The following is a 25,033-nucleotide window of genomic DNA, read 5'->3' as shown; positions in this document are numbered from 1 at the left end:
TAGCCAGCATTTTCAAGTTTCTCATTATTGAGGACGATGGTATAGTCAAAGTCTCCACCGAGCGTTGCCTCTTTAACAAAATGTGTCCCGTAGTCACTGTAGAGCTGGCGGTATTCTCCGTATGTGTATTCAAGGGGAAGGGCATTGAGACGAGACAGAAACTCTGGGTGTAACATCAAGTTTGAGGGCTTCAGCGCATAACGCGCCATCACAAGCTCAGAGTGTGCATGGATGAATTTCTTATTCTGATGAGAATACAGAAAATTAAATAATGGATGACTTAGATACAAAAATGTAGGTCGATATTATTTCAGTGTTCTTTCCTCAACATCTCATCTGTCACAGGGGCTGGGAAAAATAATCTTAAATGTAAAAATGTAGGATATGTTCACCCCTAGTTTAAAGACAATTTTCTGATTTGATCTTTATAAATCAATGAAGAAAAAACATAATAAAATTGCACATCTTACCGTTCCAGAAAAATTGCGCATCTTCTTGACTGATTTCTTGTACCTGTGGTCGTTATACTTAAAACTGAATTCAAAAACAGCGGGAATGCCTATTCCAAAAGAGACACTGGTCTTCGACAGAGTCATTTTGGTTTCACTCATGGAGTAGCCACTGAATGATTCAAATGCCTCCATTTTAAAATCAAATGAGCCTTTTGTCTGGGGACAACAAAGAAAACGTGTATTTCAAAATACTGTAAAAGACATACTTTTAAATCATGCAACTGGGTGATTCTCACGAAACCATTGAAACACCACTGCACTTATGATTTTAGCTTTAAAATGTGTAATATAGTAACATTAAAAAGCATCAGAATTAACACAATACTGTGTTCTATCTTGCACAATGTGTGATTTCAACATAAGAATTTATAATTGTACATTTTATCTCATTTTCTGCTGAAATTCTCATTACCGCAATGTGTCCGGCTGTGTTTGAACATGCGTTATGTTGTAATTTAATCAAATTAACACAAAAATATTAAGAAAAAAATAAATGGATGTTTTGCTAGACTACTTTAGATGACAGAAAAAATATTTACTGAATATTCATGTATAATAATAATGAAGAAAAATTAGGAAAATGATGTGTCCATGCCTGATGTTCTCATCCTCCGCAACACTTTTTGAGAACAGTTTAAGCACACATACAGAATTGTAATAAAGTTTGATTTTGAGTGACCAAGCACATGGACCAGTTACTTCAAGATGGCTACCAGGTAAGATCATTTTTTTTTAAGTTAATTTGAAATATTGTCTTGTCAGAATGCTTACACAACATTTTGATTATCATTACCGCAACAGATGCTTATTAAATGTTAATTTAATTAATAGAAGCATAATACTTTGATTTTAAATACATGTGCAGAATCTCCAAATTATGTTCTTTCAGGTTTGTCATGTCATTTTGAAAATATGTCAGTGTTGATGTTTTCTGACTGTTGCGGTAATGAGATTTTTTAGGACTAACTTTTTAAATTATGTTACAAAAAGTGTTAAATAATAAGTAAAAGTTTTTAAATTAATGTTCCCATTTACTCCAGACTTTGTTTTCAATGTCTGGTGGGGAAAAAAGTAAATTTAAGCAATTTTTACATTTTCATGCTTGACATTTTTAAAACCAAGTTTTCGTGAGAATCACCCAACTAGTTTTGCAGTAATGCGATTCAGAAAGTGAACCTGCCTCTGTTGTGTACTGTTGGAGATTATATGGTTTCCTGAACCGAATATCCTGGATAAAATGAGGCAAACATCCACCAGCATAGTAGCGGTTATCAAGCACCACTGCTTCTAGTTTCCCGTTCATGATGTTGACTCTAGAAATGAAGATGATCTCACTGTATGTGTTTGATTTATACATGACAAAATAAAGATCTTTGGCAGAACTACATTGTAATGAATTCTTTCAGGGCTTGAATAGTTATTAGTTTTGAGGAAGATGCCATAAAAATTCATAAAAGTGATCATAAAATATAATTTGATGTAACGTAATCGAACTATAGACGGTTTCAGCAGTAACAACATAAACAAGCTGCTGTAGTGGTCAACACGTAACTTCCGGTAAACACCGCTAAGAATAAATAACAACAAAGTTCTTTAAACGTAGTTTATTTAAATAACAAGCAAAAAACAACACATAGATTACATAGGAAACCAAAACATGTGTTATTTTCGACGAGGCATTTGTTCAAGAGATCAGTTTAGCAACTAGTAGTCAGAACATTAAAAAAATGAAACCGGAAGTAAAGTTCGGATCCAGACGTGTATCGCGTCAGCGCACATGCGTCCAATGAGACGTCTATAGACAGTTTTAGCAACAATCACATAAACAAATGGTTTTATAGACTAAACGCAGCTTCCGGTAGACTTCCACACAGAATAAATAACATCAGAGTTATTTAACTCTTTCCCCACCAACATATTTTTTTTAAAAGTTGCCAGCCAGTGGCAGCATTTTTTATGATTTTCACAGAAGTTTAGTCCCTTCCAGAAATTTTCTTTAAAAATACAAAATTTTGACCAAAAAGCTGAGAAAATTGCATGTTTGTAAATGACTTTTTTGATTATCGACGATCAAAACATACACAGAGTTTTTAGTGTATTTGGATCAGTGGATGCTTTCGTGTTTTATAAGTTGGGTAAGAGCGCCACCTAGTGGATAATAGCAGAAATATGTATTGACTTTAAAACTTGTCAATGGCGGGAAAAGAGTTAACAGTTGTTTATTTCTGATAACAAGGGAAATAAATGATGTTGGGTCGTTTAATATAAAGATTAGGGCTGGGTATTGATTCAGATGTTCCAGATCGATTCGATTTCGATTCGCAAGCTATCTGATCGATTCGGTTTCGATTCAATTTTCGATTCCGGTTGTCGGGTTGGTTTTTATAGTCGATTCTCGATTCAACTCAATGAATATAGTTTTATACAAATACTATATTAATAAAAAAGAACAGTGAACAGCAGTTTACAAGTGGGTAATTAATAAAAAGAAATTAAAAGCCACAACACTATCGTCGTCGTCTTGCTTGCGAAATCTAAAATGCTTCCATACCTCTGACTTTTTATTCGTTCAATGTTTGCGGAAATAAATACGGAAGAAAAAGTCGATTCTGCTCTTTGAGAATCGATTTTGAATCGACCACGTAAAAAAAAACGATTAATCGAAAAATAAAATTTTTTGCCCAGCCCTAATAAAGATGCCAGTTAACTATTTTAACTCTTTCGCCGCCATTGACGAGATATCTCGTCAATTAAGAGAAAACGCTTCCCCGCCAATGACAAGATTGTCCATCTTTCCGCAATACCGCTATTAACCACCAGGCGGCGCACTTCCGCAACTTATCCAACCCGGAAGTAGCGCCTCACGTGAAAGAGAAAGAACTCCGTGTATGTTTTAAAGATCGCTCTGCATCTGATCTCTATCAAAAGTCCTTCGCAAAAATGGAATTATCTCTGCTTTTTGCTCAAAATTGGGTGTTTTTGAAGAAACCTACCCATGTTCGAGAGGTAATTACAAGAGAACTAATGAAGGTAGGATGAAACGGGTTTTTTGTTTGAAAGCAGAGGGTCTGTTCTTTCATCTGATATATTGTGTGTTTATATATTTAAAGAAGAACATTTTCTGGAAGGCATTAAACTTTTGTGAAAATCATGAAAAACGCTGGCGCTGGCTGGCAACTTTTTTTAAAAATGCTGGCGGGGAAAGAGTTAAACAATTACTACTTTTAAAAAATGCGGGCCAGGGAGTGGGTCGGGTACACTGTTTATTTTTTATTTTTTGCGGTCCAAGTTGCAGGCGGGCTAGTTGAAAACGTCGGTTGGGTGCGGGTTGTTTATACATTGACCCGCACATCACTGATAGGTATCATATCTAAAGCAGTTTCAGAGATCAGTTTAGCCACTAGCTAGCCCGATAAATACATACCGACCGGGAAGTTCAGGTGCAGGTTGTCGTAACTGCGTGCATCCAATGAAACCATCTATAAGCACGTGATATTAGCACTCTGATTACTGTACACTATCAAAAAATGGTAGCTAAAAAAGCTGCCTGGGGCAAAAAAGTCCATATTTGCACCTCAAATGTACATATTGGTAACACAAATTAGTACAATGTCACATGAAAGTGCCGATTTCTTTTTTCACGGGGTGCGTTTTTCGCGCATGGCATTGGTTGCTTAGTAATGGAAACGACTATGGGAGTGCCCGTTAGAAGGGATAAAGCTACGACCAAAATCTTGTGAAATGAGCGCTGTTTTTACCCTAATCCTACCCTTAAACCTAACCCTAAACCCATCATGTGGCCATGGCAGTATCTCCTCTAGTCAGAACCAGTTTTGGCTGGAAGGGATAGAGCAAACGCCGAAATCCAGCAAGATATTGGGTTTAGGGTTAGGTTTGGGGGTAGGATTAGGATGAAAACAGCGTTTTTGGCTAGATGGGATACAGCTACGACCTATAGTAATTACGACCTAAATGAAAACAGCGCTCATCCAGCAAGATTTAATACGATTTTGGCTGTAGATCCAGAGGTGATATAAAGTATATAAAATATAAAGTATACACAGTAAAAAATTAGCTGTAATTATGCAGCTGGTTGCCAGTAACTTACTGTAGAAGATAAAGACAGAAAATGTTTCATGTTCATTTAATTTTGAACAAACTGTTGCTAGTAAATAACATAAATGTAAAATCTACAGTAAGTTACTGGCAGCAAGTTGCCAGTAATACTGTAATTTCTACAAACATTTTTTACAGTGTAGATGCATGCAACACTGATGCATAAGATGGAAATATGAGCTGTAATTTGAAAGTGCAAAGTATAAAATCTAATCAAACCCTCTGGCAAGGTTCTCGATTCCATAGTATTCCTCAGTGGGTTCACTACAGGCTTTGTGGACTTTATTACAGCCCTGTTCATCAGAGCCGTCCCCACAGTCATCATCACCATTACAGCGAAGAGCCTCAAACACACAGCGTCCTGTTACAAGACATACAAATCATTCAAACGTAAGACCTTTCTTCAACTATTACAGCCTCATTAACTTTCATCCTGGTACTTTTCTTTGTTAAAGACAAAAATAACCATGATTTTATCATAGTAAAAGTGTAGTGATGTTTTTATGGCTTATTGATTACCATTATTGATAACCCTAGTTTTACTACAAAAAAATAAAGTACATTTTACTACAGTAATATCTAGTGGTAACCATGTGTTTTGATGGGATTTTGCTTCATTTTCTTAAGGTTTATATTTGAAAGATGTTTAATTCCTTTTCCCAATACAGTCCATAGTACACTCAATAGTACTCTCAATTGTTTATCATTTTAAACCTCACAAACCTCTCAGATCAATGACACTTACTGTACATTATACTGTACTGTTAGCCTGATCTCATAAGACTTCATACATATTTTACGAGTTGGCTAAGTCGTATTAAATCGTACAAAGTTAATCATGCAAAAATTTACAATTATCATAAAAAAATGGGCTGTCAAAAGATTAATTGTGATTATAAAATGTGTTTTGGGCATAATATATTTGTGTGTGTATTGTGCGTAATTATTATGTAAATATATAAATACACACATACATAGTTTTAAGAAAAATGTTATGTATATATATATATATCAGTGGTGGCCAGTGACTTCTTTTTTCGAGGACGCTCGATGCAAAGTTTGTCACAACATGTATGTAGTTGTGTGTCATGTGTGTGGTTCGTAATTTCAAAATATGTGTTCTGCGCGTCGAGTGATCCTGTGTGCATCACGTGTCTTGTCAAAATAAGTGCCTGCTGCAGACGCGTCTAAAGGGTTTATGATAAAAGAGACACTCGCGTTTGCCAGATACTCGCAAAATCTCATGCGTTATCAAAGTTTACTGTTAAGGGAGTGTCTAGTGTGTATTTTGTGTATGGAGGACCACAAGAGTCATGCAAAATGTAATAAAGAAATTCAATATTTAGTAACTACCTGGACAATAAAAATAGCAATTAATACATTTGCTTAAAAATTCATTAATTTTAAAATTAATCTATAAATAAATAGACAAAGATACAAAAAATAATTATGTAACATTTTATAATTATAAAAATTACGTAGAAATGAAATATTAATCCATTAATAAATAGTTCAAAGTAATATAACAATTTACAAAAACAACATAAAACACCCAATAAGTTCATAATTTTAAATTGTATTTACAAATTCTTTATTAAATAATGGAATTTCAAAATGTATTTCAAAAAGCGATTTAAAAAGAGAAATAAATAACTGGATTTATAAATTGAACTACAAATACAGGTTTAAATTAGGCATTTAAAAGGGCATTTCCGATTAACATTTCTGTTTTCATTTCCCGATGGTTCTTCTTATTCTTTTCTATTCGATTTGCTTTTCGTTTTAGCCTCTCTTTTTAGCTTTTCCGTGACTCTTTTTAATTTCATTTCTACGTTATTTTTATAATCTCACTTTTTATTGCCTAATAAAATGTTACATAATGATTTTTTGTAACTTTGTCTATTTATTCATAGATTAATGAATGAATATTTAAACAAATGTATTAATTGCTATTTTTATTGCCCAGGTAGTTATTAATTTTTTTATATAATAATAATATATAATAATAATTTTATATATACATTTTTTATTGCATTTTGCATGACTCTTGTGGTACTCCATATTTGTGAACTTGAGCGTGTCTTTTAAACGGTTTTGACGAGTGATGCACATGGTTCACATGACGCAACAAACCCCTTGGATGAGCAGTCCAAGTCCAATATATACAAATGTAAATGTTTCTTAAATACATACATGTGTATTTATATACACAAAATAATTACACACAGTGCACACAACTTTTGTTTTGTATCAATCTTTTGACAACCCTAAAAAAAATTTAACCCCACCCCTAACCCCAACGTCACAGGGGTCAAGGAAAATTGTACAACAATGTACAAATGTGGTCGTACAAATAAAATCAACTTTTAAAATACGTACGAATTGCCATGAGATAGCGCTGGAACTATACTGCCCTCCAAAGGCTAAGTGCAGTATCTACGCAAACACTGAAACTGAGAAAAATGGCTTTAAAGTTTTTTACACCAGCCAGTCAAACATGTTACTGCAATTTTGGCACACACATTTCTCTGAAATGGGACAAAATTTAACCAGGAGACTTTGTCACAAGACACAACAGATCTCACAAAGCCCATTTTAACCCTTAACTCAATTTTGACCAAATGCGTAGTTACTGCGCTTTCGCTTTGTAGGGCAGTATATACATTACGTATTTTGTCTAAGGACGCTTTCTATTTGTATCCTTTATAATGAGCAACATTGACTTTAATCTCGATGTTGTTTTGTGAAGTGGTGATTTTTTTGGTGACCTGTTGTTGTACAACGGAAACCCTGGCATGGAGGAGCAGGTTTCTGACAGGAGTATCGTGACGGAGGAGTGCAGGGCTCCTCCTCTCGGCCGTGATCATGACACGGCTCTCCTCCAAACTCAGACGGCTGTGTCAATGTGGCGTATCGATACTAAGAATAAAGAGAGTGATTCAATTCAACAAGGGTCACTATTTAAATACAAACAAATCATGTGAGAATGTTAACACCGTTTGTACAGTACTCACTCTCTGCTTCAGGCAGGGGTCACAGCGTGTCCAAGAAGACCATTCAGACAATGAACAGTCCACAGGGTCTCCTGAACTACAAACTATAATAGCACTGGTAAAGGAAGATTGATGCTTTTTAAATATATCAACAAGGGAAAAACACAAGGTACAGTAAAAAACACAAGCACGTTTCTAAGGTCATCTATACACTGTAAAAAAACATATATTTTTATCAGTCTTCCGAGGAGGCAAAAAAATATGTGTCATGTTTGTGGCTCGTCCTGTCAAAATATGTGTTTGGTAAATCATGAGAACCTACAGCAGGGAAAATGAGTATTTGACACATCAGCATTTTTATCAGTAAGGGGATTTCTAGAGTGGGCTATTGACACATAATTTCCACCAGATGTAGCCATCAAGCCAAATATTGAATTCATACAAAGAAATCAGAACATTTAAGTATACAAGTTGAGTCATAATAAATATATTTTCCAATACTTTCCAATACAAATACTTATTTTCCCCACTGTATGTGCATTATGTCAAAATAAGTGCCTGCTGCATACGCGTCGAAAGGGTTTATGATAAAAGAGATGCTCACATGTCGCGAGTATCAAGCTCTTTTATCATAAACCCTTACGAAGCATCTGTAGCAGACACGTATTTTGACATGACGTGCAGCACATAGGTTCACATGATGCACAAAATACAGATTTTGATGTGACGAGCCACACACGACAATGTTTGGATGAGTTTTGCATTTGTGTTTAAATTGCTGTATTTTTTATAGTGTAGTATGCAGAACAACTGTTATTGACTGTTACTGATCTAGGACACCATCTTCCAATAAAAAAATAATAAATATAATTGTTATTCTATTTTCTTTGATACAGAGTAAATATTTGATTCAAATATGTTTTTTAGTTTTTATTAACACTAAAGCATATATTGTAAGAAGTGAAAGGTTAGGTTAACTTAAACAATTATGTACGTTTTTTCAACTTACAATACGTAAAACCAAAGTGAAATTTTAAGTTGGAAAAAAAGGTGTTACCAAATGAAATAATCTTTTACATTTTTACTGTGTAACAGACATGCTGTACAGTCAATGAACCCAAAATCAAAAACATTTAAAGACTATGCAGGTTTTAGAACAGCACTGGTAAATTAACCATAGTAAAGTTAACCATTTTAAAGATTGCAAGGATTAACAAAAACAAAGCCTACCCTATTATGGCAAGACAAAGTGTTGCTTTGCTGTACGCTGAGTTTGCTGTCAGAAAGCAAAACATTGTAATAAAGACACCTTGATAGACTTCAGTAGGGAGCGCAGTGACGGACCACAAACCCTAAACTTTCCCATGAGCCCCTCCTCTCATCTAAACAAACACTGTACAGGACAACACTAAACCAGATCACATGATATCATCTAAAACATTCAACAAAGTCCTGTAGTAGAGAGGGCATCCCGGGAAAAGTTTCAAATAAAGTTGCAACGTCAACAACAAAACACTGAATGACATTTTCCATTAAAAGTCTTTTTTGTCTAATGGCTACATATGAAAAGTTTGAGGAACTCTAAATTGGCAGACTTGTTGTATCAATGCTGTTTAATATTTTGCATTACAATATGTATTTTGTTTGACATCTTAAATGGGAAGAACAAATGTAGAAACCTGAAAGGATTTGGGTTTTTCCAGGATTTGTTATTTGAAGTGTTCATGTCTGGTAAATGAGTTGCATCACCTCAAACTCAACAGAGAGAATCAATAGACAAATGTTTGTTTGTTTGAACTGCATTTAAAGTAACCATTGGACTTTCAACTGAACTCTACAGTAGTCTTATTTTTATTATTTGTGGCTTTTTAATTTGATTAAAATTCCTCTTATTATACCTCTTAAAATACTCATATTATCTTTTTATTTAATTTACTTTAACATACAGTATATATTAGTTTTATTATTAAACTAGTATACTGCCTATTTCTAAATTAAGAAACAGTATTTAAAGAGAAGTGTCTATTTACTTCAACAGCAACATTTATAAAGTTCAAGTTAAAAGTAAAAATAAAATAATACAGTAAAATACAGTTCCTCATTATAAATGAAAATACATGAATCTGCTGCTCTCTGCTGGACCTCTGATGATGCTACACCCAGCAGTTGGTTTAAATTAACCCAGAAAACATTTATATTTGGGTAAAAACAAACAAACACTCTAAAAAATTAGCTGGTATTATGCAGCTGGTTACCAGTAACTTACTGTAGAAGACAAGGACTGAAAATGTTTTATGTTCATTTAACTTTTAACAAACTGTTGCCAGTAAATAACATAAATGTAAAATCTACAGTTTAATACTGTAAATTCTACAGAAATGTTATGGGTTGAAACAACCCAGCATAGGTTAAATTACATTTTATTTGTGGCAAAAAAAAAAACATATTTTTTCTTGATTTCTATGTAAACATGGACAGGACGTGATCTTGACAGATTCTGTGAGTTTTAAGTGATAGTTCACCCCAAAATGTAATTTCTGTCATCATGTACATCTCATGTTGTTATGAACCCGTTACATTTCTTCTTTCTAATGGACATGAAGATACCCTGAGGAACGTTTGCAACCAAACCGATCAGAAGCCCTATTGACCTCCACAGTAGGATAAAAGAATACTATGGAAGTCAATAGGGCCTCCGATCGATCTGGTCACAAACACTCCTCAAAACATCCTCATGTTCAACAGAAAAAAGAATTCATACAGGTCTGTAACAACATGAGATGATGACAATTTTTTTTATTTTTGGGTGAACTATCCTTTATAGTCAGCTGTTTATACAGCGGACCAGTATACAATCATGGGCAAAAACATCAAACCCATAATGCAAACATATGCAATGACATAAAGCAAAGAATTTTACATTTTTATTTCAGTAAGATGAGCTCCTGACATCGGTTATCTCTGTAAGTCTTTTGGATATCCCAGTGATGCCTTTAACTTGAAAAAGTTTAATTGAACCCATCTTGTATAAATCTCAAATATTAACAGACATTATTTTCTTTCTTTTTTTTTTTGACAAAATGCAAAGTAAAAAGCCAGAAAGTCAGCTCAGTGGAGGACTTATTAACATGGCACTTCATTTTGCTTATAATTTTTATTAACCAACGCGTCATTTGCCAAGATTACTGCTATACAACAACAACATAACTGGATGAATAAAAACAGATTTTGAGAAACATAAACACACATTATTTTGTCTGATAACCAAATATTTATGGATGACAATAACTACAGCCTTTTTCTTGAATCAGTGTTAGGGAGCATGTACACAAAAAGTGTCTGAAAACGCCAGGCTGATGGCAACTGTGGGGCTTGCCAGCTTTTTTCGGCAAATCGCTTTGCTTGCTGTGATAGTTATGTTTTGTTTATCATTGTTGAACGATGTGCCGGTTGGTTGTTGTTATATCTGTCCCGCCCCTCCTCTACTTTCTAATTGGACAGCCGAGTTAAAAGTGACATTAAAGGCGGGGTGCACGATCTCTGAAAGCCAATGTTGATATTTGAAATCACCTAAATAAACACGCCTCTACCCGAATAGAATCTGGACCTTCATTTGATATACCCACTGCATACATACGCAACCCAGGCAACAATGTCGGGTTGGTAGACACGCCCCTTACTGCTGATTGGTTACAAGTATGTTTTGGTAGTTGGCCCGACTTCCTTTTCCAAAGTGTTTTTCAAAAATTGTGCACCCCGCCTTTAACAAACTGAGCATTTCACCTAAAGAAAAAAATAAATATTTCAACTCTGGGCACTCAGAAAAGGAGCCGCTGGCATTTTTGAAAAGTGCAGCGCTTACATTGGAAACAATTGAAAACATACGCCGGCCACAGGTGAAAACGCCTTGGTGTACATGACCCCCTTACTGTGGGTCCTCTATACTTTCATACAGATTGATACAGGAGGCGAATGCACAATGAAAAGGTTTGCTAGTAATTTAAACATGGACCCTGAGAGGGTACAGATATATATTCACACACAGTATTGCTGTTATAAACCACACTGAGCTTGCAACAATAAAAAGAGCAAACATCATGGTGCAAAAGCTCAGACGAATACATTTGTCATTGAAAAACATACATAAGATCCGCAGTACTGAGAAGCTATAAAGTCATTTTTTTAAACATTGTGTTATTGTATAAAAGCTAAAAAAATCATCAAGTTGCTTTTAACAGATGGCCCATTTAAGAAATGAGTCTTTGTTTTGATGACAAATACATCAACATACAATTTCTTCATAAAAAAGAAAAGTAACATGTTTTAAACTAAAGTTTTTGGCATCTTACTGTATTTCAAATGTACAGTTTCACAGTTAACGTTTTTCATGTGAAGCTGCTTTATAAAAGAAATTAAATTAAATAAAGTGAAAATCGTTTCTGTTCAAGGCAATCATAACTGAAATGCATTAAATCTCTAAAGCATTACAAATGTGTTGCAGTTCTCTAAATGAATAATTTTTAATACAGTCACAGTTATATCTCACCGATCCAATTTTCAAAAAGATGACAGTTACGTATCATTTAAAGAGCAGTCTCATTAGACATGCAGTTTTGATTCTGTTGTTAATGTGATGTCACACTGATTAAGCCCCACCCACCTTCTATCTAAACGTGTTTGTTAGCACGCTGGAGCGCTAATGTGGCTAAAGGTACTATTATCTTAGACTGTATTCACAAGAATACCAAAAGCAATCTCTGTCTGGTGGTAAGGGAGTGAGGGGCTAAAGCTCATTTGCATTTAAAGGTACAGACACAACAACAGTGTGTTTCTGCTCCAAACCAAAAAGGGGCATTTTGGACATGATATAACAAATGATCTCTTGGTTTTTTTTTAGCTGAAACTTCACAGACACATTCCAGACAAACCTGAGATTTATGTTACATCTTGTAAGAATGGGCATAATATGTGCCCTTTAAGACAAAAAATATTTCATTTCTAATGTCTTTTGGATGGTTGGCAACTACTGGTGGACAGACAATATTAAAGTCCATTTTGAAATAAAGGTGCACATTATTTATTAAAAATAGATTTTGCTTCCTCTGTTAGTCATATATGTTGTTATAAAATGCACCTTTAATTACATAATTTAAAGTTTGTGAGCTCAGTACACAGCTAGTCTTGATCTCTCAGCAATCTTCTGCATGTCCAGAATGGCTCTTCCTAAGTATAAAAATACAAATATAGCTTTAGATGTTATAATACAGGACACATACAGTACAGTTCTATAGGGGGTCACACACCGGACGGGCAGTGCCGCACAGCGTCGCGTCGTTCTAAAAAAACGAACGCATTGTTTTCTATGAGTATACGCACATTGGCACAGATAGGTGGCGCCTGTCCGCGGCGCCCAGCTGTGACTCAGGAATTTGCTCAAATCCCTGTCGTGCCACTCACATAGTTTAACATTTAATAACATCATATTTGTCCCAAATCATTAACGATTAACATTGGTTGCCAATGCATATTTTGCATTTTGAAGTAGACGCTATCTGACTATGTTTGCGCTATTTAATGTTTATGATACCTCCGAGTTGTCCTAGACGCGACTCGACGCGGCGCTGAGCTGCGCATCCGGTGTGCGACCCCCTTAACAGATCTTCATGCCCCTTACATTGCATCCAATCTATGCTGTGACATGCTTGTGCAAAGGATTGTGGGATTGACAGAGCATACGGTTTCAAATCTGCATTCTCAGAAAAAAGGTACAAGAAGGTAAAAGTCGTCACCAGTATGTACAATTTTGTACATAAAAGGTGCCTATTGGTACCTCAAAGGCACATATCTGTACCAAAATGGAACATATTAGTAATTTTTAAAAGGTGAAGTCACAGTGACAAACGTTTCTACTTTTTTTCTGAGAGCGTGGCAGGGCAGAAATAGTGGTAAAAGTGTCCGAACACTTTGAAAGACTCAACAAAAGCGTCAACATTTTAAAATGAGAGCACATGCAGCTCAAGTCTTTTGCTTTTCAGTTTTGTCTCCTGAGAAAAAGACCCCGGTATCTGCACATGTGTCTCCTCTATATTGCAGAAGAGCTCAATAATGTCTGTAACTGTGATTTAGCCCACGTTATATTGCATGTTTGAAGTGACTCAATTCCGATTTTTTTCCCCTCATGTGGCACAGATCGAATATGATGCATAAAAGCCAGAAAAAAAAACATAGATTCCAATATTCTCTGTTTCAGGCCTCATTTATATCTATATTATAAGCGTAAGCGGACATATCAGATATTTCTTCCATCTCAAGATGTGTCGTGCATCATTGAAAATTCAGCGCTGGCAAATGACGTCAACTAAAGGGGGTCGCACACCAGACGCGCAGCTCAGCGCCGCGTCTAGGACAACTTGAAAGCATCGTAAACCGGAAGCGCGAGCTTCGTCAGATAGCGTCTACTTCAAAATGCAAAATATATGTTAGCAACCAATGTTAATCATTAATGATTTGGGACATATATGATGTTATTTAATGTTAAACTATGTGAGTGACGCAACAGGGATTTGAGCAACTTCCTGAGTCGTAGCTGGGTGGCGCGGACAGGCGCCACCTGTTGGCGCCAGTGTGCATATACTCATAGAAAACAATGTGTTAGATTTTTTTAGAACGCTGCGGCGCTGAGCTGCGCATCCGGTGTGCTACCACCTTAAGGTGGACACCACCCGCGATCACATGACTCTTCTTAACTCTTTCCCCGCCATTAATAAAACACTTCCCTATCAATGACGAGTTTTTACGACAAACTGTATTCCTGCTGGTATCCACCAGGTGGTGCTCTTACCCAACTTATAAACCGGGAAGTATCTTCTTAGGTCAAACAGTAAAAACTCTGTGTATGTTTTGATCATCGCTCTGAATCTGATTTCTATCAAAAGTCCTTCACAAAAACGCAATTATCTCAGCTTTTTGCTCAAAATTTGTTATTTATAAAGAAACTTACCCATATTTGAGAGGTGATAAAAAGAGAACAAATGAAGGTAGGATGAAACATCTACTCTTTCATTTACTATATTGTGTGTTTATATATTTGAAGAGTTTCGTTGCAAAACGAGATAAATCCATTTTTTAACATTTTTCTCAAAACATGTTTATTATTATGTTATTATTTTGTTTTATGGTGTTACTTAGCTGTATTTTTTAAGTTATGAAGGTTTAAATCAAAACAAACCAACTGCCGTTGAATTTAAATTAATTGGAACGCACAACCAAAAAACTAGATTTCTGAACAATTAAAAAAGCGGTGGTTATCTCGTTTTGCAACGAAACTCTTCATTTAAAGAAGATCATTTTCTGGAAGGCATTAAACTTTTGTGAAAATCATAAAAAATGCTGGAGCTGGCTTGCAAAAAAAAAAAAAAAAAAAAAAACACTGGCAGGGAAGAGTTAATAATGAAATGGAGTTTAATGTTAAAGTTTTATGTCTTGTTGCAGAAATAAATATTTTAAAAATTAAATAAAAAATTATTTTACTTCCTCTGTGGTTTAAGCTGTTCTGGGTCAGTATGCCAACCTGAATTGTTTTGCCAATTGTTTAGTGTAAATGCAGATATCAGATACGAGTCGCTTTTAAAAGATGATGTAAGCGAGTCATCAAAAAAATTGGATATAGATAACAAATCGGAATTGGGCATCAATATTTGCAGTGTAAAACAAGCCTTAAACTTGTGATAGTAGCAATGTCTGTAAAAAGATTAAGATTAAACATTTCTCATAAAATCCTCCAAGATCATATTATAAAATTGTTATTTTATTTTTTATAAGGACATTTAGGAGAAACAACTACACTGTAAAAAATTTGCCGTAATTATGCAGCTGGTTCCCAGTAACTTACTGTAGAAGATAAAGACTGAAAATGTTTCATGTTTATTTAACGTTGAACAAACTGTTGCCAGTAAATAACCTACATGTAAAATCTACAGTAAGTTACTGGTAACTAGTTGCCACACTGTAAAAAAATTCAGTAGAAATTACAGTATTACTGGCAACTAGCTTCCAGTAACTTACTGTAGATTTTACATGTATGTTATTTACTGGCAACAGTTTGTTCAACGTTAAATAAACATGAAACATTTTCAGTCTTTATCTTCTACAGTAAATTACTGGCAACCAGCTGCATAATTACAGCAATTTTTTACAGTGACAGTAATACCCATTAATACTGTAATTTCCCAGTGTAAGGGAGGTCGAATCACCTAACTGAATCATACCAGAGAAGCTCATAAAGTCTTTTGGGCTGTGAAAAAGAAACCTCTGAGCAATAATGTGTAAAGGCAGGTCTGACAGCATGAAGTAAATCATTGTACATTGATGTCAGAATGCACCACCAATGGGTCACTGCAGAACCTTAATAAACAGTGAAGAGATGAAACAAAGAAAACCTACCCAGAAGTCATCTGTCTTTAAACATCAGCCTGTGATGAGTCTGTCATGTTTGTCTGAACATCTGGTGGCTGAGCATCATCGCTGACAGCTTGAGAAGAGACCTGTAAGACAGAGAGAATCAAATCTGTCTTTCTGTCTGCCTGTCTGTCTCTCCTTTGTGATGTAAGCAGGAATCAGGACACTAGTTTAGTATATTTAGCTCAAAGGTGATTATTATTTTCATGTCATTTTTGACCAGCAGGTTGTGCTGTCACCAAATATACTGTATGCACCACTCTCAATCCATTTAGTATGCAAACACATTATGAAGATTCTGTGTCATTATGAAGCATTGTGTTCCTCGCTTTATTTTCTGCTTGAATTGAATATTTTCAACTTGTGCAGAAGACGCGTTTGAGGCAACTCCATGCATTGTTTCTTCTCGTTGTGTCAAAATAATAGCCGCTTGACGGTTCGTTCGTTCTGTGTATTCCTGTACAGCTATGATCAGCTGTTCCTCCATCTTGAATTTAACAGACTGATACAATGTTTACATGACACAATGTTTATACCTAAAGGACGATCTGATGGTTCTAGTCACATGACCTGCACTAATTTAACTATTTGCCGGAAACGAATGTAACTTTTTGCATAAGTAGATTGCACACAAAGTCAATGCAAAGACGCACATTTGCATGTGGCAATGCGAATGACGTGAATTGGGTGGTGTGATTGCCATGAACACGCACTATTAGCCGCAAACATTTCTATTGCGCAAAATATTTAACATGAAGCAAAGGTAAATCCCGCAGGTAATATAAAGTAAGGGAACATGACGCTTCGCTTTTGGTGTGTACAGAGCATAAGAGTCTAAAGTCAGAGATTACGGAAAATACACGGAAAATGTGTCCAGGATATTTCCAGGCTATATCGTTTGATTTTCGGTTTGTTCACACTGTCAATGATTTTCCGAAATCTGTGCGTGCATTCATACACATGCCGTAAAGATCCCCTAAAGACGAGTGATGTATTTTTTCACAGCGTCTGAAGTTTGGTAATTATCCGTGATTTCTTGAGAGAAATGCACACGCATGTTTGTTTATGACAAGATCATATGGAGCGCGAGATGCACTGTTCTGCCATGTTGTTTAATGATCTCAGCTTCAGCGTTGATAGTGATGAGCTCCCTGATCTCTGCTTCAATTCAGTTTGCCGTCATTTCATGTCGTGAATGTTGATCTATGTTTAAATCCCTGTGTTAAAGAGCTGAACCATAACTTTTGTTGAGATGAAACATGCATTCTTTACACAGAATGCAGCCACCTGCGGAAAAGAAATCGCCGCCTATGAACATGCACGTTTGTTAAGAAATGTATATCTGATCCTCGTTTACATTTTTATATTTCAACATATATGTTTGCATTAAATATAAGCCTATATGCATTAATGCACGCATGCACATACAAAAATTATTACTTGTACAGCAGCTTTTGCAGGATATATGACAAAACACTTGCTTCAGCATAAATCTCAAATCATATGTTTGTGAACTACTGCTCCTAACATGTCCATTTCAACAGGAATAAACGATATAGTGACAAATGGAATTGTTTAAGTAATGTTCCTTTTTTTATTATATGGGAATTGTTAGGCAGAACTGGAACTGGAATCGGAACCGGAAAATTTCTTACGATACCCAACCGTAATGTTACGACAATTTTACTAGGTCCTCTTTACGGAAGCGATCCCAGAACATTTACGGGATGCATTTGTGTTCACACAGTAGCCTCTCTGCCAATTTTACAGAAATATTCTGGGAAGTGCGGTGTGAATGAGTTTTAACAAAAATGGATCACATTCACACAAGACCACTAAAAAACTCAAATAAATCTTTAATGAAAGAAACAGGTTCAATACCGCTTCTTCTTCTGTTAGATGACCTGAGCTGTCATTTGTGTTTAGGAGTGAAGGTGCTGTCGAGGGAACATCTGCTACACATGTGGACTCCTGCTCAGGACCTACAGAACAGATGAGCGAAAACAAACAACATACAGCGGGGTCAAAAATCTAAAATATCTTTTGTTTTAATGGCCGAATGCACCTGAGCTTGAACACATTTTCAAACAAATAGCTGATATGATGAGTATGACAGAAATGGTAACATTTTATTTATGACCTTAAATATTCATCCTAACTTTTGATTGAATTAGATTTTAAATCCCAAATGTGGTCATCAATTTATGGTCATTTATCTCCAACAGTTACTGTGAGGTAAAGTAGGGATGCACCGAATTCGGATTCGGCCGAATACTGGGCTTTTTGACGGGGTTCGGGTTCGGCCGAATCCTAGATTTTTTTTTCACCGAACCGAACCGAACCCTAGGCTTGCGCTATGCTGGTCGACGTCACGCGGCCGTTGATTACACACATCGGGTGCTGACGTGGAGATGAGCTTTTTCTTTCGGTGAGCCTTAGGGGCTAGACACACCAAAACTTTTAAACACGGCTGAAAACGCCTTGAGGACGCCAAATGCCAGCTGTTTTTTAGCCGAGCGCTTGGTAGCTGTGACGCTTCAGCTGTGAGCCGGTTGGTTGCTGTGGTAATATCCCGCCCCTCCTCCACTGTAATTAGACGGCCTTGTGAAAACTGACATTGACGAGCGGAGCTTCTCACTCAAAGTTAAATATAGTTTTCAGCGCGGAGCTGCTTGCCTATTGGAAAAACGAGCGTGTCGCAACGCATCGCTTTCATTATGCATAGGCTTATGGCAATTGTCAAAATAGTTTTCCAACTTGTCATCCTGGCATAATGTACAGTTAAATTTAAATAAAATGAAAAATACACTGCGGTGGACGTTGTATAATTCATTAATGTGTTTTACTGTGTTAATGGAATAAGGATGCGAGTAGGATTCGGTATTCGGTTTCGGATTCGGCCGAATCTTAAACGGTGGATTCGGGATTTGGTCGAACCTAAAAAATCTGGATTCGGTGCATCCCTAAGGTAAAGTAATGTTTATAACTCACAAGAAGCATTCGTGGACGGTGACATAGATGATACTGAAGTCAAACTCATCTGTGTAAGATCCAGCTCATCCACGTCCTGTTTCCCAGCAGCCTGTGCAGAACCTAAAATTGTTTCTGCATTAACGTGACCCGTTATGGCCTCTTCCTGAGGATCTTCGTGTAGGGTGTCTTTAGATCTGCCGTGCCGCAGAGCAGAGTCCACAAAGTGCTGAGGGCTCGTAACGGCTGACGACGTGTCGGGGGGTTCACAGGAGTGCGGCCGCATGGCAGCTATGGGCACCAGGCCCTGAAGCACAGCGGCGGGAATCTGATGAGGCCCCATACCCACCGTCTGAGCTGGCACGAAGGCCCACTGCTGCTGGCCAGTGGCTGGGGAGTGAAAGAGATTGGCCTGACCCCAGATCACCGGCTGACCTCCTGGAATCATCTGAGCCATCTGCAACGGCGCCTGGACCCCGAAGGCCATCGGTGCAGCCTGAGCAGCAAAGGACTGTTGAGCCCAATGGGCTGCCTGGATAGCACCCATGGTCATATACCCTGTGATACAATCCAGAAGAATTGCATTTATTTTAAAGATGTTTTATAAGTGTCAGGTGTGCCCAGAATGAATCTGTGAAGTATCAGCTCATAAACACCCCACGGATCATTTATTATATCATATCCAAAATGCCACTATTTTAACGTGCTGTTTTCATGTGTGTACCTTTAGATGCAAATGAGCTACAGCTCCTCATTCCTTACCAACAGACAGTGAGTGCTTTATGTAAAAAAAGATCTTATCCTTGTAAATACAGTCTGAGATAATAGCATATTCAGCTGCATTAGCGCTACAATGTGCTAATAAACAGATTCAGGAAAGCTTTTCAGTAAAATTAAATTGGCTGTGGGCAGGACTTTGTGTGACATCACATTAACACGAGAATCAAAACAGCATGTCTTATGAGACTGCTTTGGTTTAATGAGGATTAAAAACAATTTTATTTCACTGTAGGCTAGTTGTGTTCACACACTGCCAACTCACATTTATGTCCTTGTAAAAGTGGATTTTACATAATAGGTTCCCTTTAAAGGTGACCGACCTTTAATGAATGATATGTTTTTCAAAATATCTGTGTAACTTAGGAAACAGGAGATGGCAGTTGCTATAGCAACAGTACTGTACCTGAGGGCACCGCTGGTGGACTAAAATGGGTGAAGAATTCTGGAGGATGACGGCGTCGTCTTCTTCCGGGATCCAGAGTGTTAGCAGGTGATGCGGGCATCTGTGACAACAATCAGATCAGAGGATAATTATAATAATACATTTACTTTTGATATCTGGTTGTAACATCATGCAGTATACACATGGTCCCAAGAGGTTAGCGTCCGTGGCCACTTCTTCATATGGTCTACCTACGTTAACAATGATGATGGATGGGACAATATGAGACCATCCAAGCATGGTATGAAGTTTTCTCCGAGCTCTTAATTTAAAACATTTACAGCATTACCGTTATTTGTCACTTCGCTAAAGTTATAGTGAACTATAAACAATCTCCTAACTACACGGATATGCTGTGTCAAAGTTGGATGACAAAATGCAGAAGAGCGAAAAATTTAAAGTGTGAGGGACGGAATAAGGTGACTAAGGGGCTGTTTACACTTGGTATTAAGATGTCTTTTCATCGATCGGATCACAAGTGGACGAGAGAGACACGTCACGTTTACACCTGGTATTTAAATCCGTCTCTTTTGTCCACTTTTGACAGCTTCCGTCCTGAATACTGTGAGGAGGTGGTTTGTCGAGACAATGGGCTAGCGGGAGTAATGATAAGATCATATGGACGTGAACTAATATTATGTCGGAGTCCACTGCTTTTGTTGCAAGTAAACATGCTGCACAGTGTTTTGTACATGTATATGTTAAAGCTTTCTCTGATATTTTAGCGTAATTGATGAAATAAGATCACGCAACTTTCACACACTTGAAACTATGAAACTATGTGGAGATCAGCCGCTTTAGTTTTATCAATGAAAGACTAAAAACAGATGTACACAGTGTGTTCGTGCCAGAAGTCAAGAAAGATGCAAAACATTGTGTTCAGTACCTCATATTAGATAAATGGGCGGAGAGAAGGCAGTCGCGTGTGGCTGTTCGAACACATTCAATCCGATCGAAAGGGTTTTCAACTACCTCTGAATGTGGTTGAAAGTGGTCAAAAGTGGACGAGCTCAAAACGTTTTGAATGCCTTTTACACCTGGCATTAACGTCGTCCACTTGTGATCCGATCGACGAAAACGCATGTTAAAGGAATATTCCATTTTCTTAAAAGAAAAATCCAGATAATTTACTCACCACCATGTCATCCAAAATGTTGATGTCTTTCTTTGTTCAGCAAGAAGAAATTATGTTTTTTGAGGAAAACATTGCAGGATGTTTCTCATTTTAATGGACTTTAATAGAGCCCAACATTTAAAACTTAATTCAACACTTAACAGTTTTTTTCAACGGAGTTTCAAAGGACTATAAACAATCCCAAACGAGGCATAAGGGTCTTATCTAGCGGAACGATTGTCATTTTTGACAAAAAAAATTAAAAATATGGTCTTTTAAACCACAACTTTTCGTCTAGGTCCGGTCCAGCGCGACCTAACGTAAATGCGTGGTGACGTAGGGAGGTCACGTGTTATATATATAAAACGCACATTTGCGGACCATTGTAAACAATAAACTGACACAAAGACATTAATTAGTATAATTTTACATACAACAACGTCAGAACGGTCCTCTTTCAACACATTTGTAAACACTGGGGCGGAGTTTCACATTCGTCTTCTGTGACCTCTTGACGTCATGATGTATTGCGTGGGGTCACGCTGGCGCATCACGACCGGATCTAGACGAGAAGTTTAAAAGTGGATATTTTTTATTTTTCTTATCAAAAATGACAATCGTTTTGCTAGATAAGACCCTTATGCCTTGTTTGGGATCGTTTATAGTCCTTTGAAACTTCGTTGAAAAAAACTGTTAAGTGTTGAGTTAAGTATTAAATGTTGGGCTCTATTAAAGTCCATTAAAATGAGAAAAATCCTGCAATGTTTTTCTCAAAAAACATAATTTCTTCTCGACTGAACAAAGAAAGACATCAATTTTGGATGACATGGTGGTGAGTAAATTATCTGGATTTTTCTTTTAAGAAAATGGAATATTCCTTTAATGCAAAGTGTAAACAGCCTCTTAGATTATTTGCTATATCTGTCAATTGTTGAGTGACTGTTTTGGATTATTTTTAGGCAATATGTGATGTCATTTGCTTACATAACCTAGCTTAGTTCATTGAGTCATTAGCCACTAATGGATAAAGTGGATTTAGTTTTGTTTTCACTGTGCGGACAACTAGCTATTTGTGTCATCCAGTGAGCAGTTACAGTTTGCAACATAATATATATATTTGCATTTGAATAGAGCCGCGTTACCATTTTCGGACATTTTTGAATAAAACAACGCATCTCCATCTTCTTCTTCGTTGGGCAACTCCTCTCCCGGGATGAAAATGTCAGGATTTTGCCGCAAGTAGAAGGTCGTCTTTTCGCCTACTGTTTTTCGAATACTATGAATTCAAACATAATATTCGCCTTGCCTATTGCTTTTCGCCTACTATATAGTATGTAATTAGATGATTTGGGATGCAGCAAATGTCATCCGAGATGACAGAATGTTTGTCCAGTGGTGGCTACCGTAGCTTCTCTATGTGCAAGGAAAGGGAGGAACATCCCCCACTAGATGTCGCTAAAATTTACACAGTGCACCTTTAACAGCAAATTTTCATTATTCAGAAAATTAAAGACACATATCTCTTGTCTTATTTTAAGACTGAACAAATGACTGTGAATGGATCTCCTGAGGTTTACTTACTGAAAGAATATCTGGAGGAGTGGCCATGTCACCGAAGAGATCGAACTGGTTTATATTCTGAAACACAGTCAGAGATGGACTTGAAGATTAGTTTAACCCGTGGGCACTGCTTTACATTGAGGTGTGTGGCCATTCAACATTACAAGCAGCTTTAGATACACCACAATGGCAATCAGGTGACACATTTAAACACAAACAGTGTGAATGATCAGATGGATAAGAACTAATATTAGTGTTCATGCAGTCAGAACCCAATACACGTGCAAAAAATAAATTAACACAACGGTCATGGTCAGAAAAAAAAACCTAATGCAGACTTTTTCACATCACAGCAGATGGCTTGAGTGCTCATACATCAAGAAGGATCAATGTTTGGCATTTGTGAGCAAACATTGAGCGCTGGAGATTTATGTAAAGACGTCTCCGGGCACTCGATAGGCTCCAACTGAATGAACAGACAAGCAATAACACTTTGTGAAATGGACTGATAGCAACAGTTCATCATGGATTCGTTTTACTGAAAGCAAATCTCTGGTTGGGATTTTACAATAAATGCCTGCTTCTTTATTTCCCTTTAAAGCTTAATGGTTATACAAAAAATAAACTTTACACTGATGGTGAAAATGACATGAGTTTCCTCTTTATGATGACTTTCCATGCAATCATGAAAGTACTTTTGTAACCACCAATCATGAATTTGATTTCTTACAGCTTTCATTAAAAAAATCTCTTTGTTCAAAAATGCCGTACATAAGAGATGAAGCCCATAAACAAACCTCTCACAAGCGCCACTGTTTGTTATCCCCTCACCCATTTCTCTTTCATAAAGTTTGTGCTATGAGATTTGAACCGAGGACAATTTGCGAATTAATAACTTTTCTTCTTATGGGATTCAGGAAAGTTTTTAAATACGGAAGGAGAAGAAGACTGAGAGGTTTGTTTAAGGGAGGAATGAGGAGGGGAAGGTTGGGTGAATGTTCAGGAACACCTACAGTCTTAAAATGGCGTTTCGGAACGTCATAGATCCCTTCTTTCTGTTGACTTGTGGGGACCTAAAAATTATAATAAATTATAAAAACATAAAAAAACTTACTGCGCTACACAAATATTTACATATACAATGTATTTAAAATCTAAGCTCAAAATAAACTAATAAATTATTGAATTACCTTTACTAATTTTAATTTTAAAGGGGCCATGGCATGAAAATCTGACTTTTTCCATGTTTAAGTGCTATGATTCGGTCCCCAGTGCTTCTATCAACCCAGAAAATTTGAAAAATAAAACAACCCAGTAACTTAATTTTGGTAAACCATTCTCTACAAGCACATGAAAAAATAGGTCGTTGAAATTTGGCTCTCCTTATGATGTCATAAGGAGCTCTTATTACAATAATACCACCCTTAATCTGCACTATCCAATCACAGCACTGCCATTTAGTGCAGAGAAAAGCACAATTGACAAACCACCATCATTGTGATCATTGTTTGAATTTCATCAGCTCATTTGCATTTTAAAGGACACACCCAAAATAGGCATATTTTTGCGCACACCTACAATGTGGCAATTTTAACATGCTATAATAAATTATTTATATGGTATTTTGAGCTAAAACTTCACATATGTGCTCTGGAGACACAAAAGATTTATTTGACATCTTAAAAAAGTATTGTGCCATGGCCCCTTTAATTACTATGTGTGTCCAATGTTGGCATAATGAGTCAGAAATGTGTTATTTATATTTTTACATTTTTACTATTAAAACAACTTCAAAATGATGTATGATTTGTTGAAATCTGAAAAAAAAATGACAGAGCTACACCTGTTTAACCTTTTAAGCGTCACCCCACCCTATTGAGTTAAATCTACACTCTTGGACCTTTCAAACAATATACAGTTTGTCATGATTAGGTAAGAATTCATATGCAAACACTGAAGTAAATGTAGTCGTCCTGCTGGTGGGACAGTGACATTTAGCAGAAAATAAATGTTTTGAGGCACACTCTCTTCATAAATGAATCAATTACTCTCCCTACATAATTTATTTTATAAAACACTGCTGAAATGT

At 36.5% G+C, this 25,033-nt stretch overlaps 1 pseudogene; it reads right to left on the bottom strand.

Moving 5' to 3' along the window:
• The window catches only part of LOC141350994 (uncharacterized), an 86,361-nt pseudogene that overhangs the window by 11,461 nt on the left and 49,867 nt on the right, over nt 1-25,033 (bottom strand).

Source organism: Misgurnus anguillicaudatus, chromosome 2, assembly GCF_027580225.2.
Source record: "Misgurnus anguillicaudatus chromosome 2, ASM2758022v2, whole genome shotgun sequence".
NCBI classification, from domain to species: domain Eukaryota; kingdom Metazoa; phylum Chordata; class Actinopteri; order Cypriniformes; family Cobitidae; genus Misgurnus; species Misgurnus anguillicaudatus.
The sequence above is the reverse complement of the archived record's forward strand: the minus strand, read 5'-3'. Positions and strand labels throughout refer to the sequence as shown.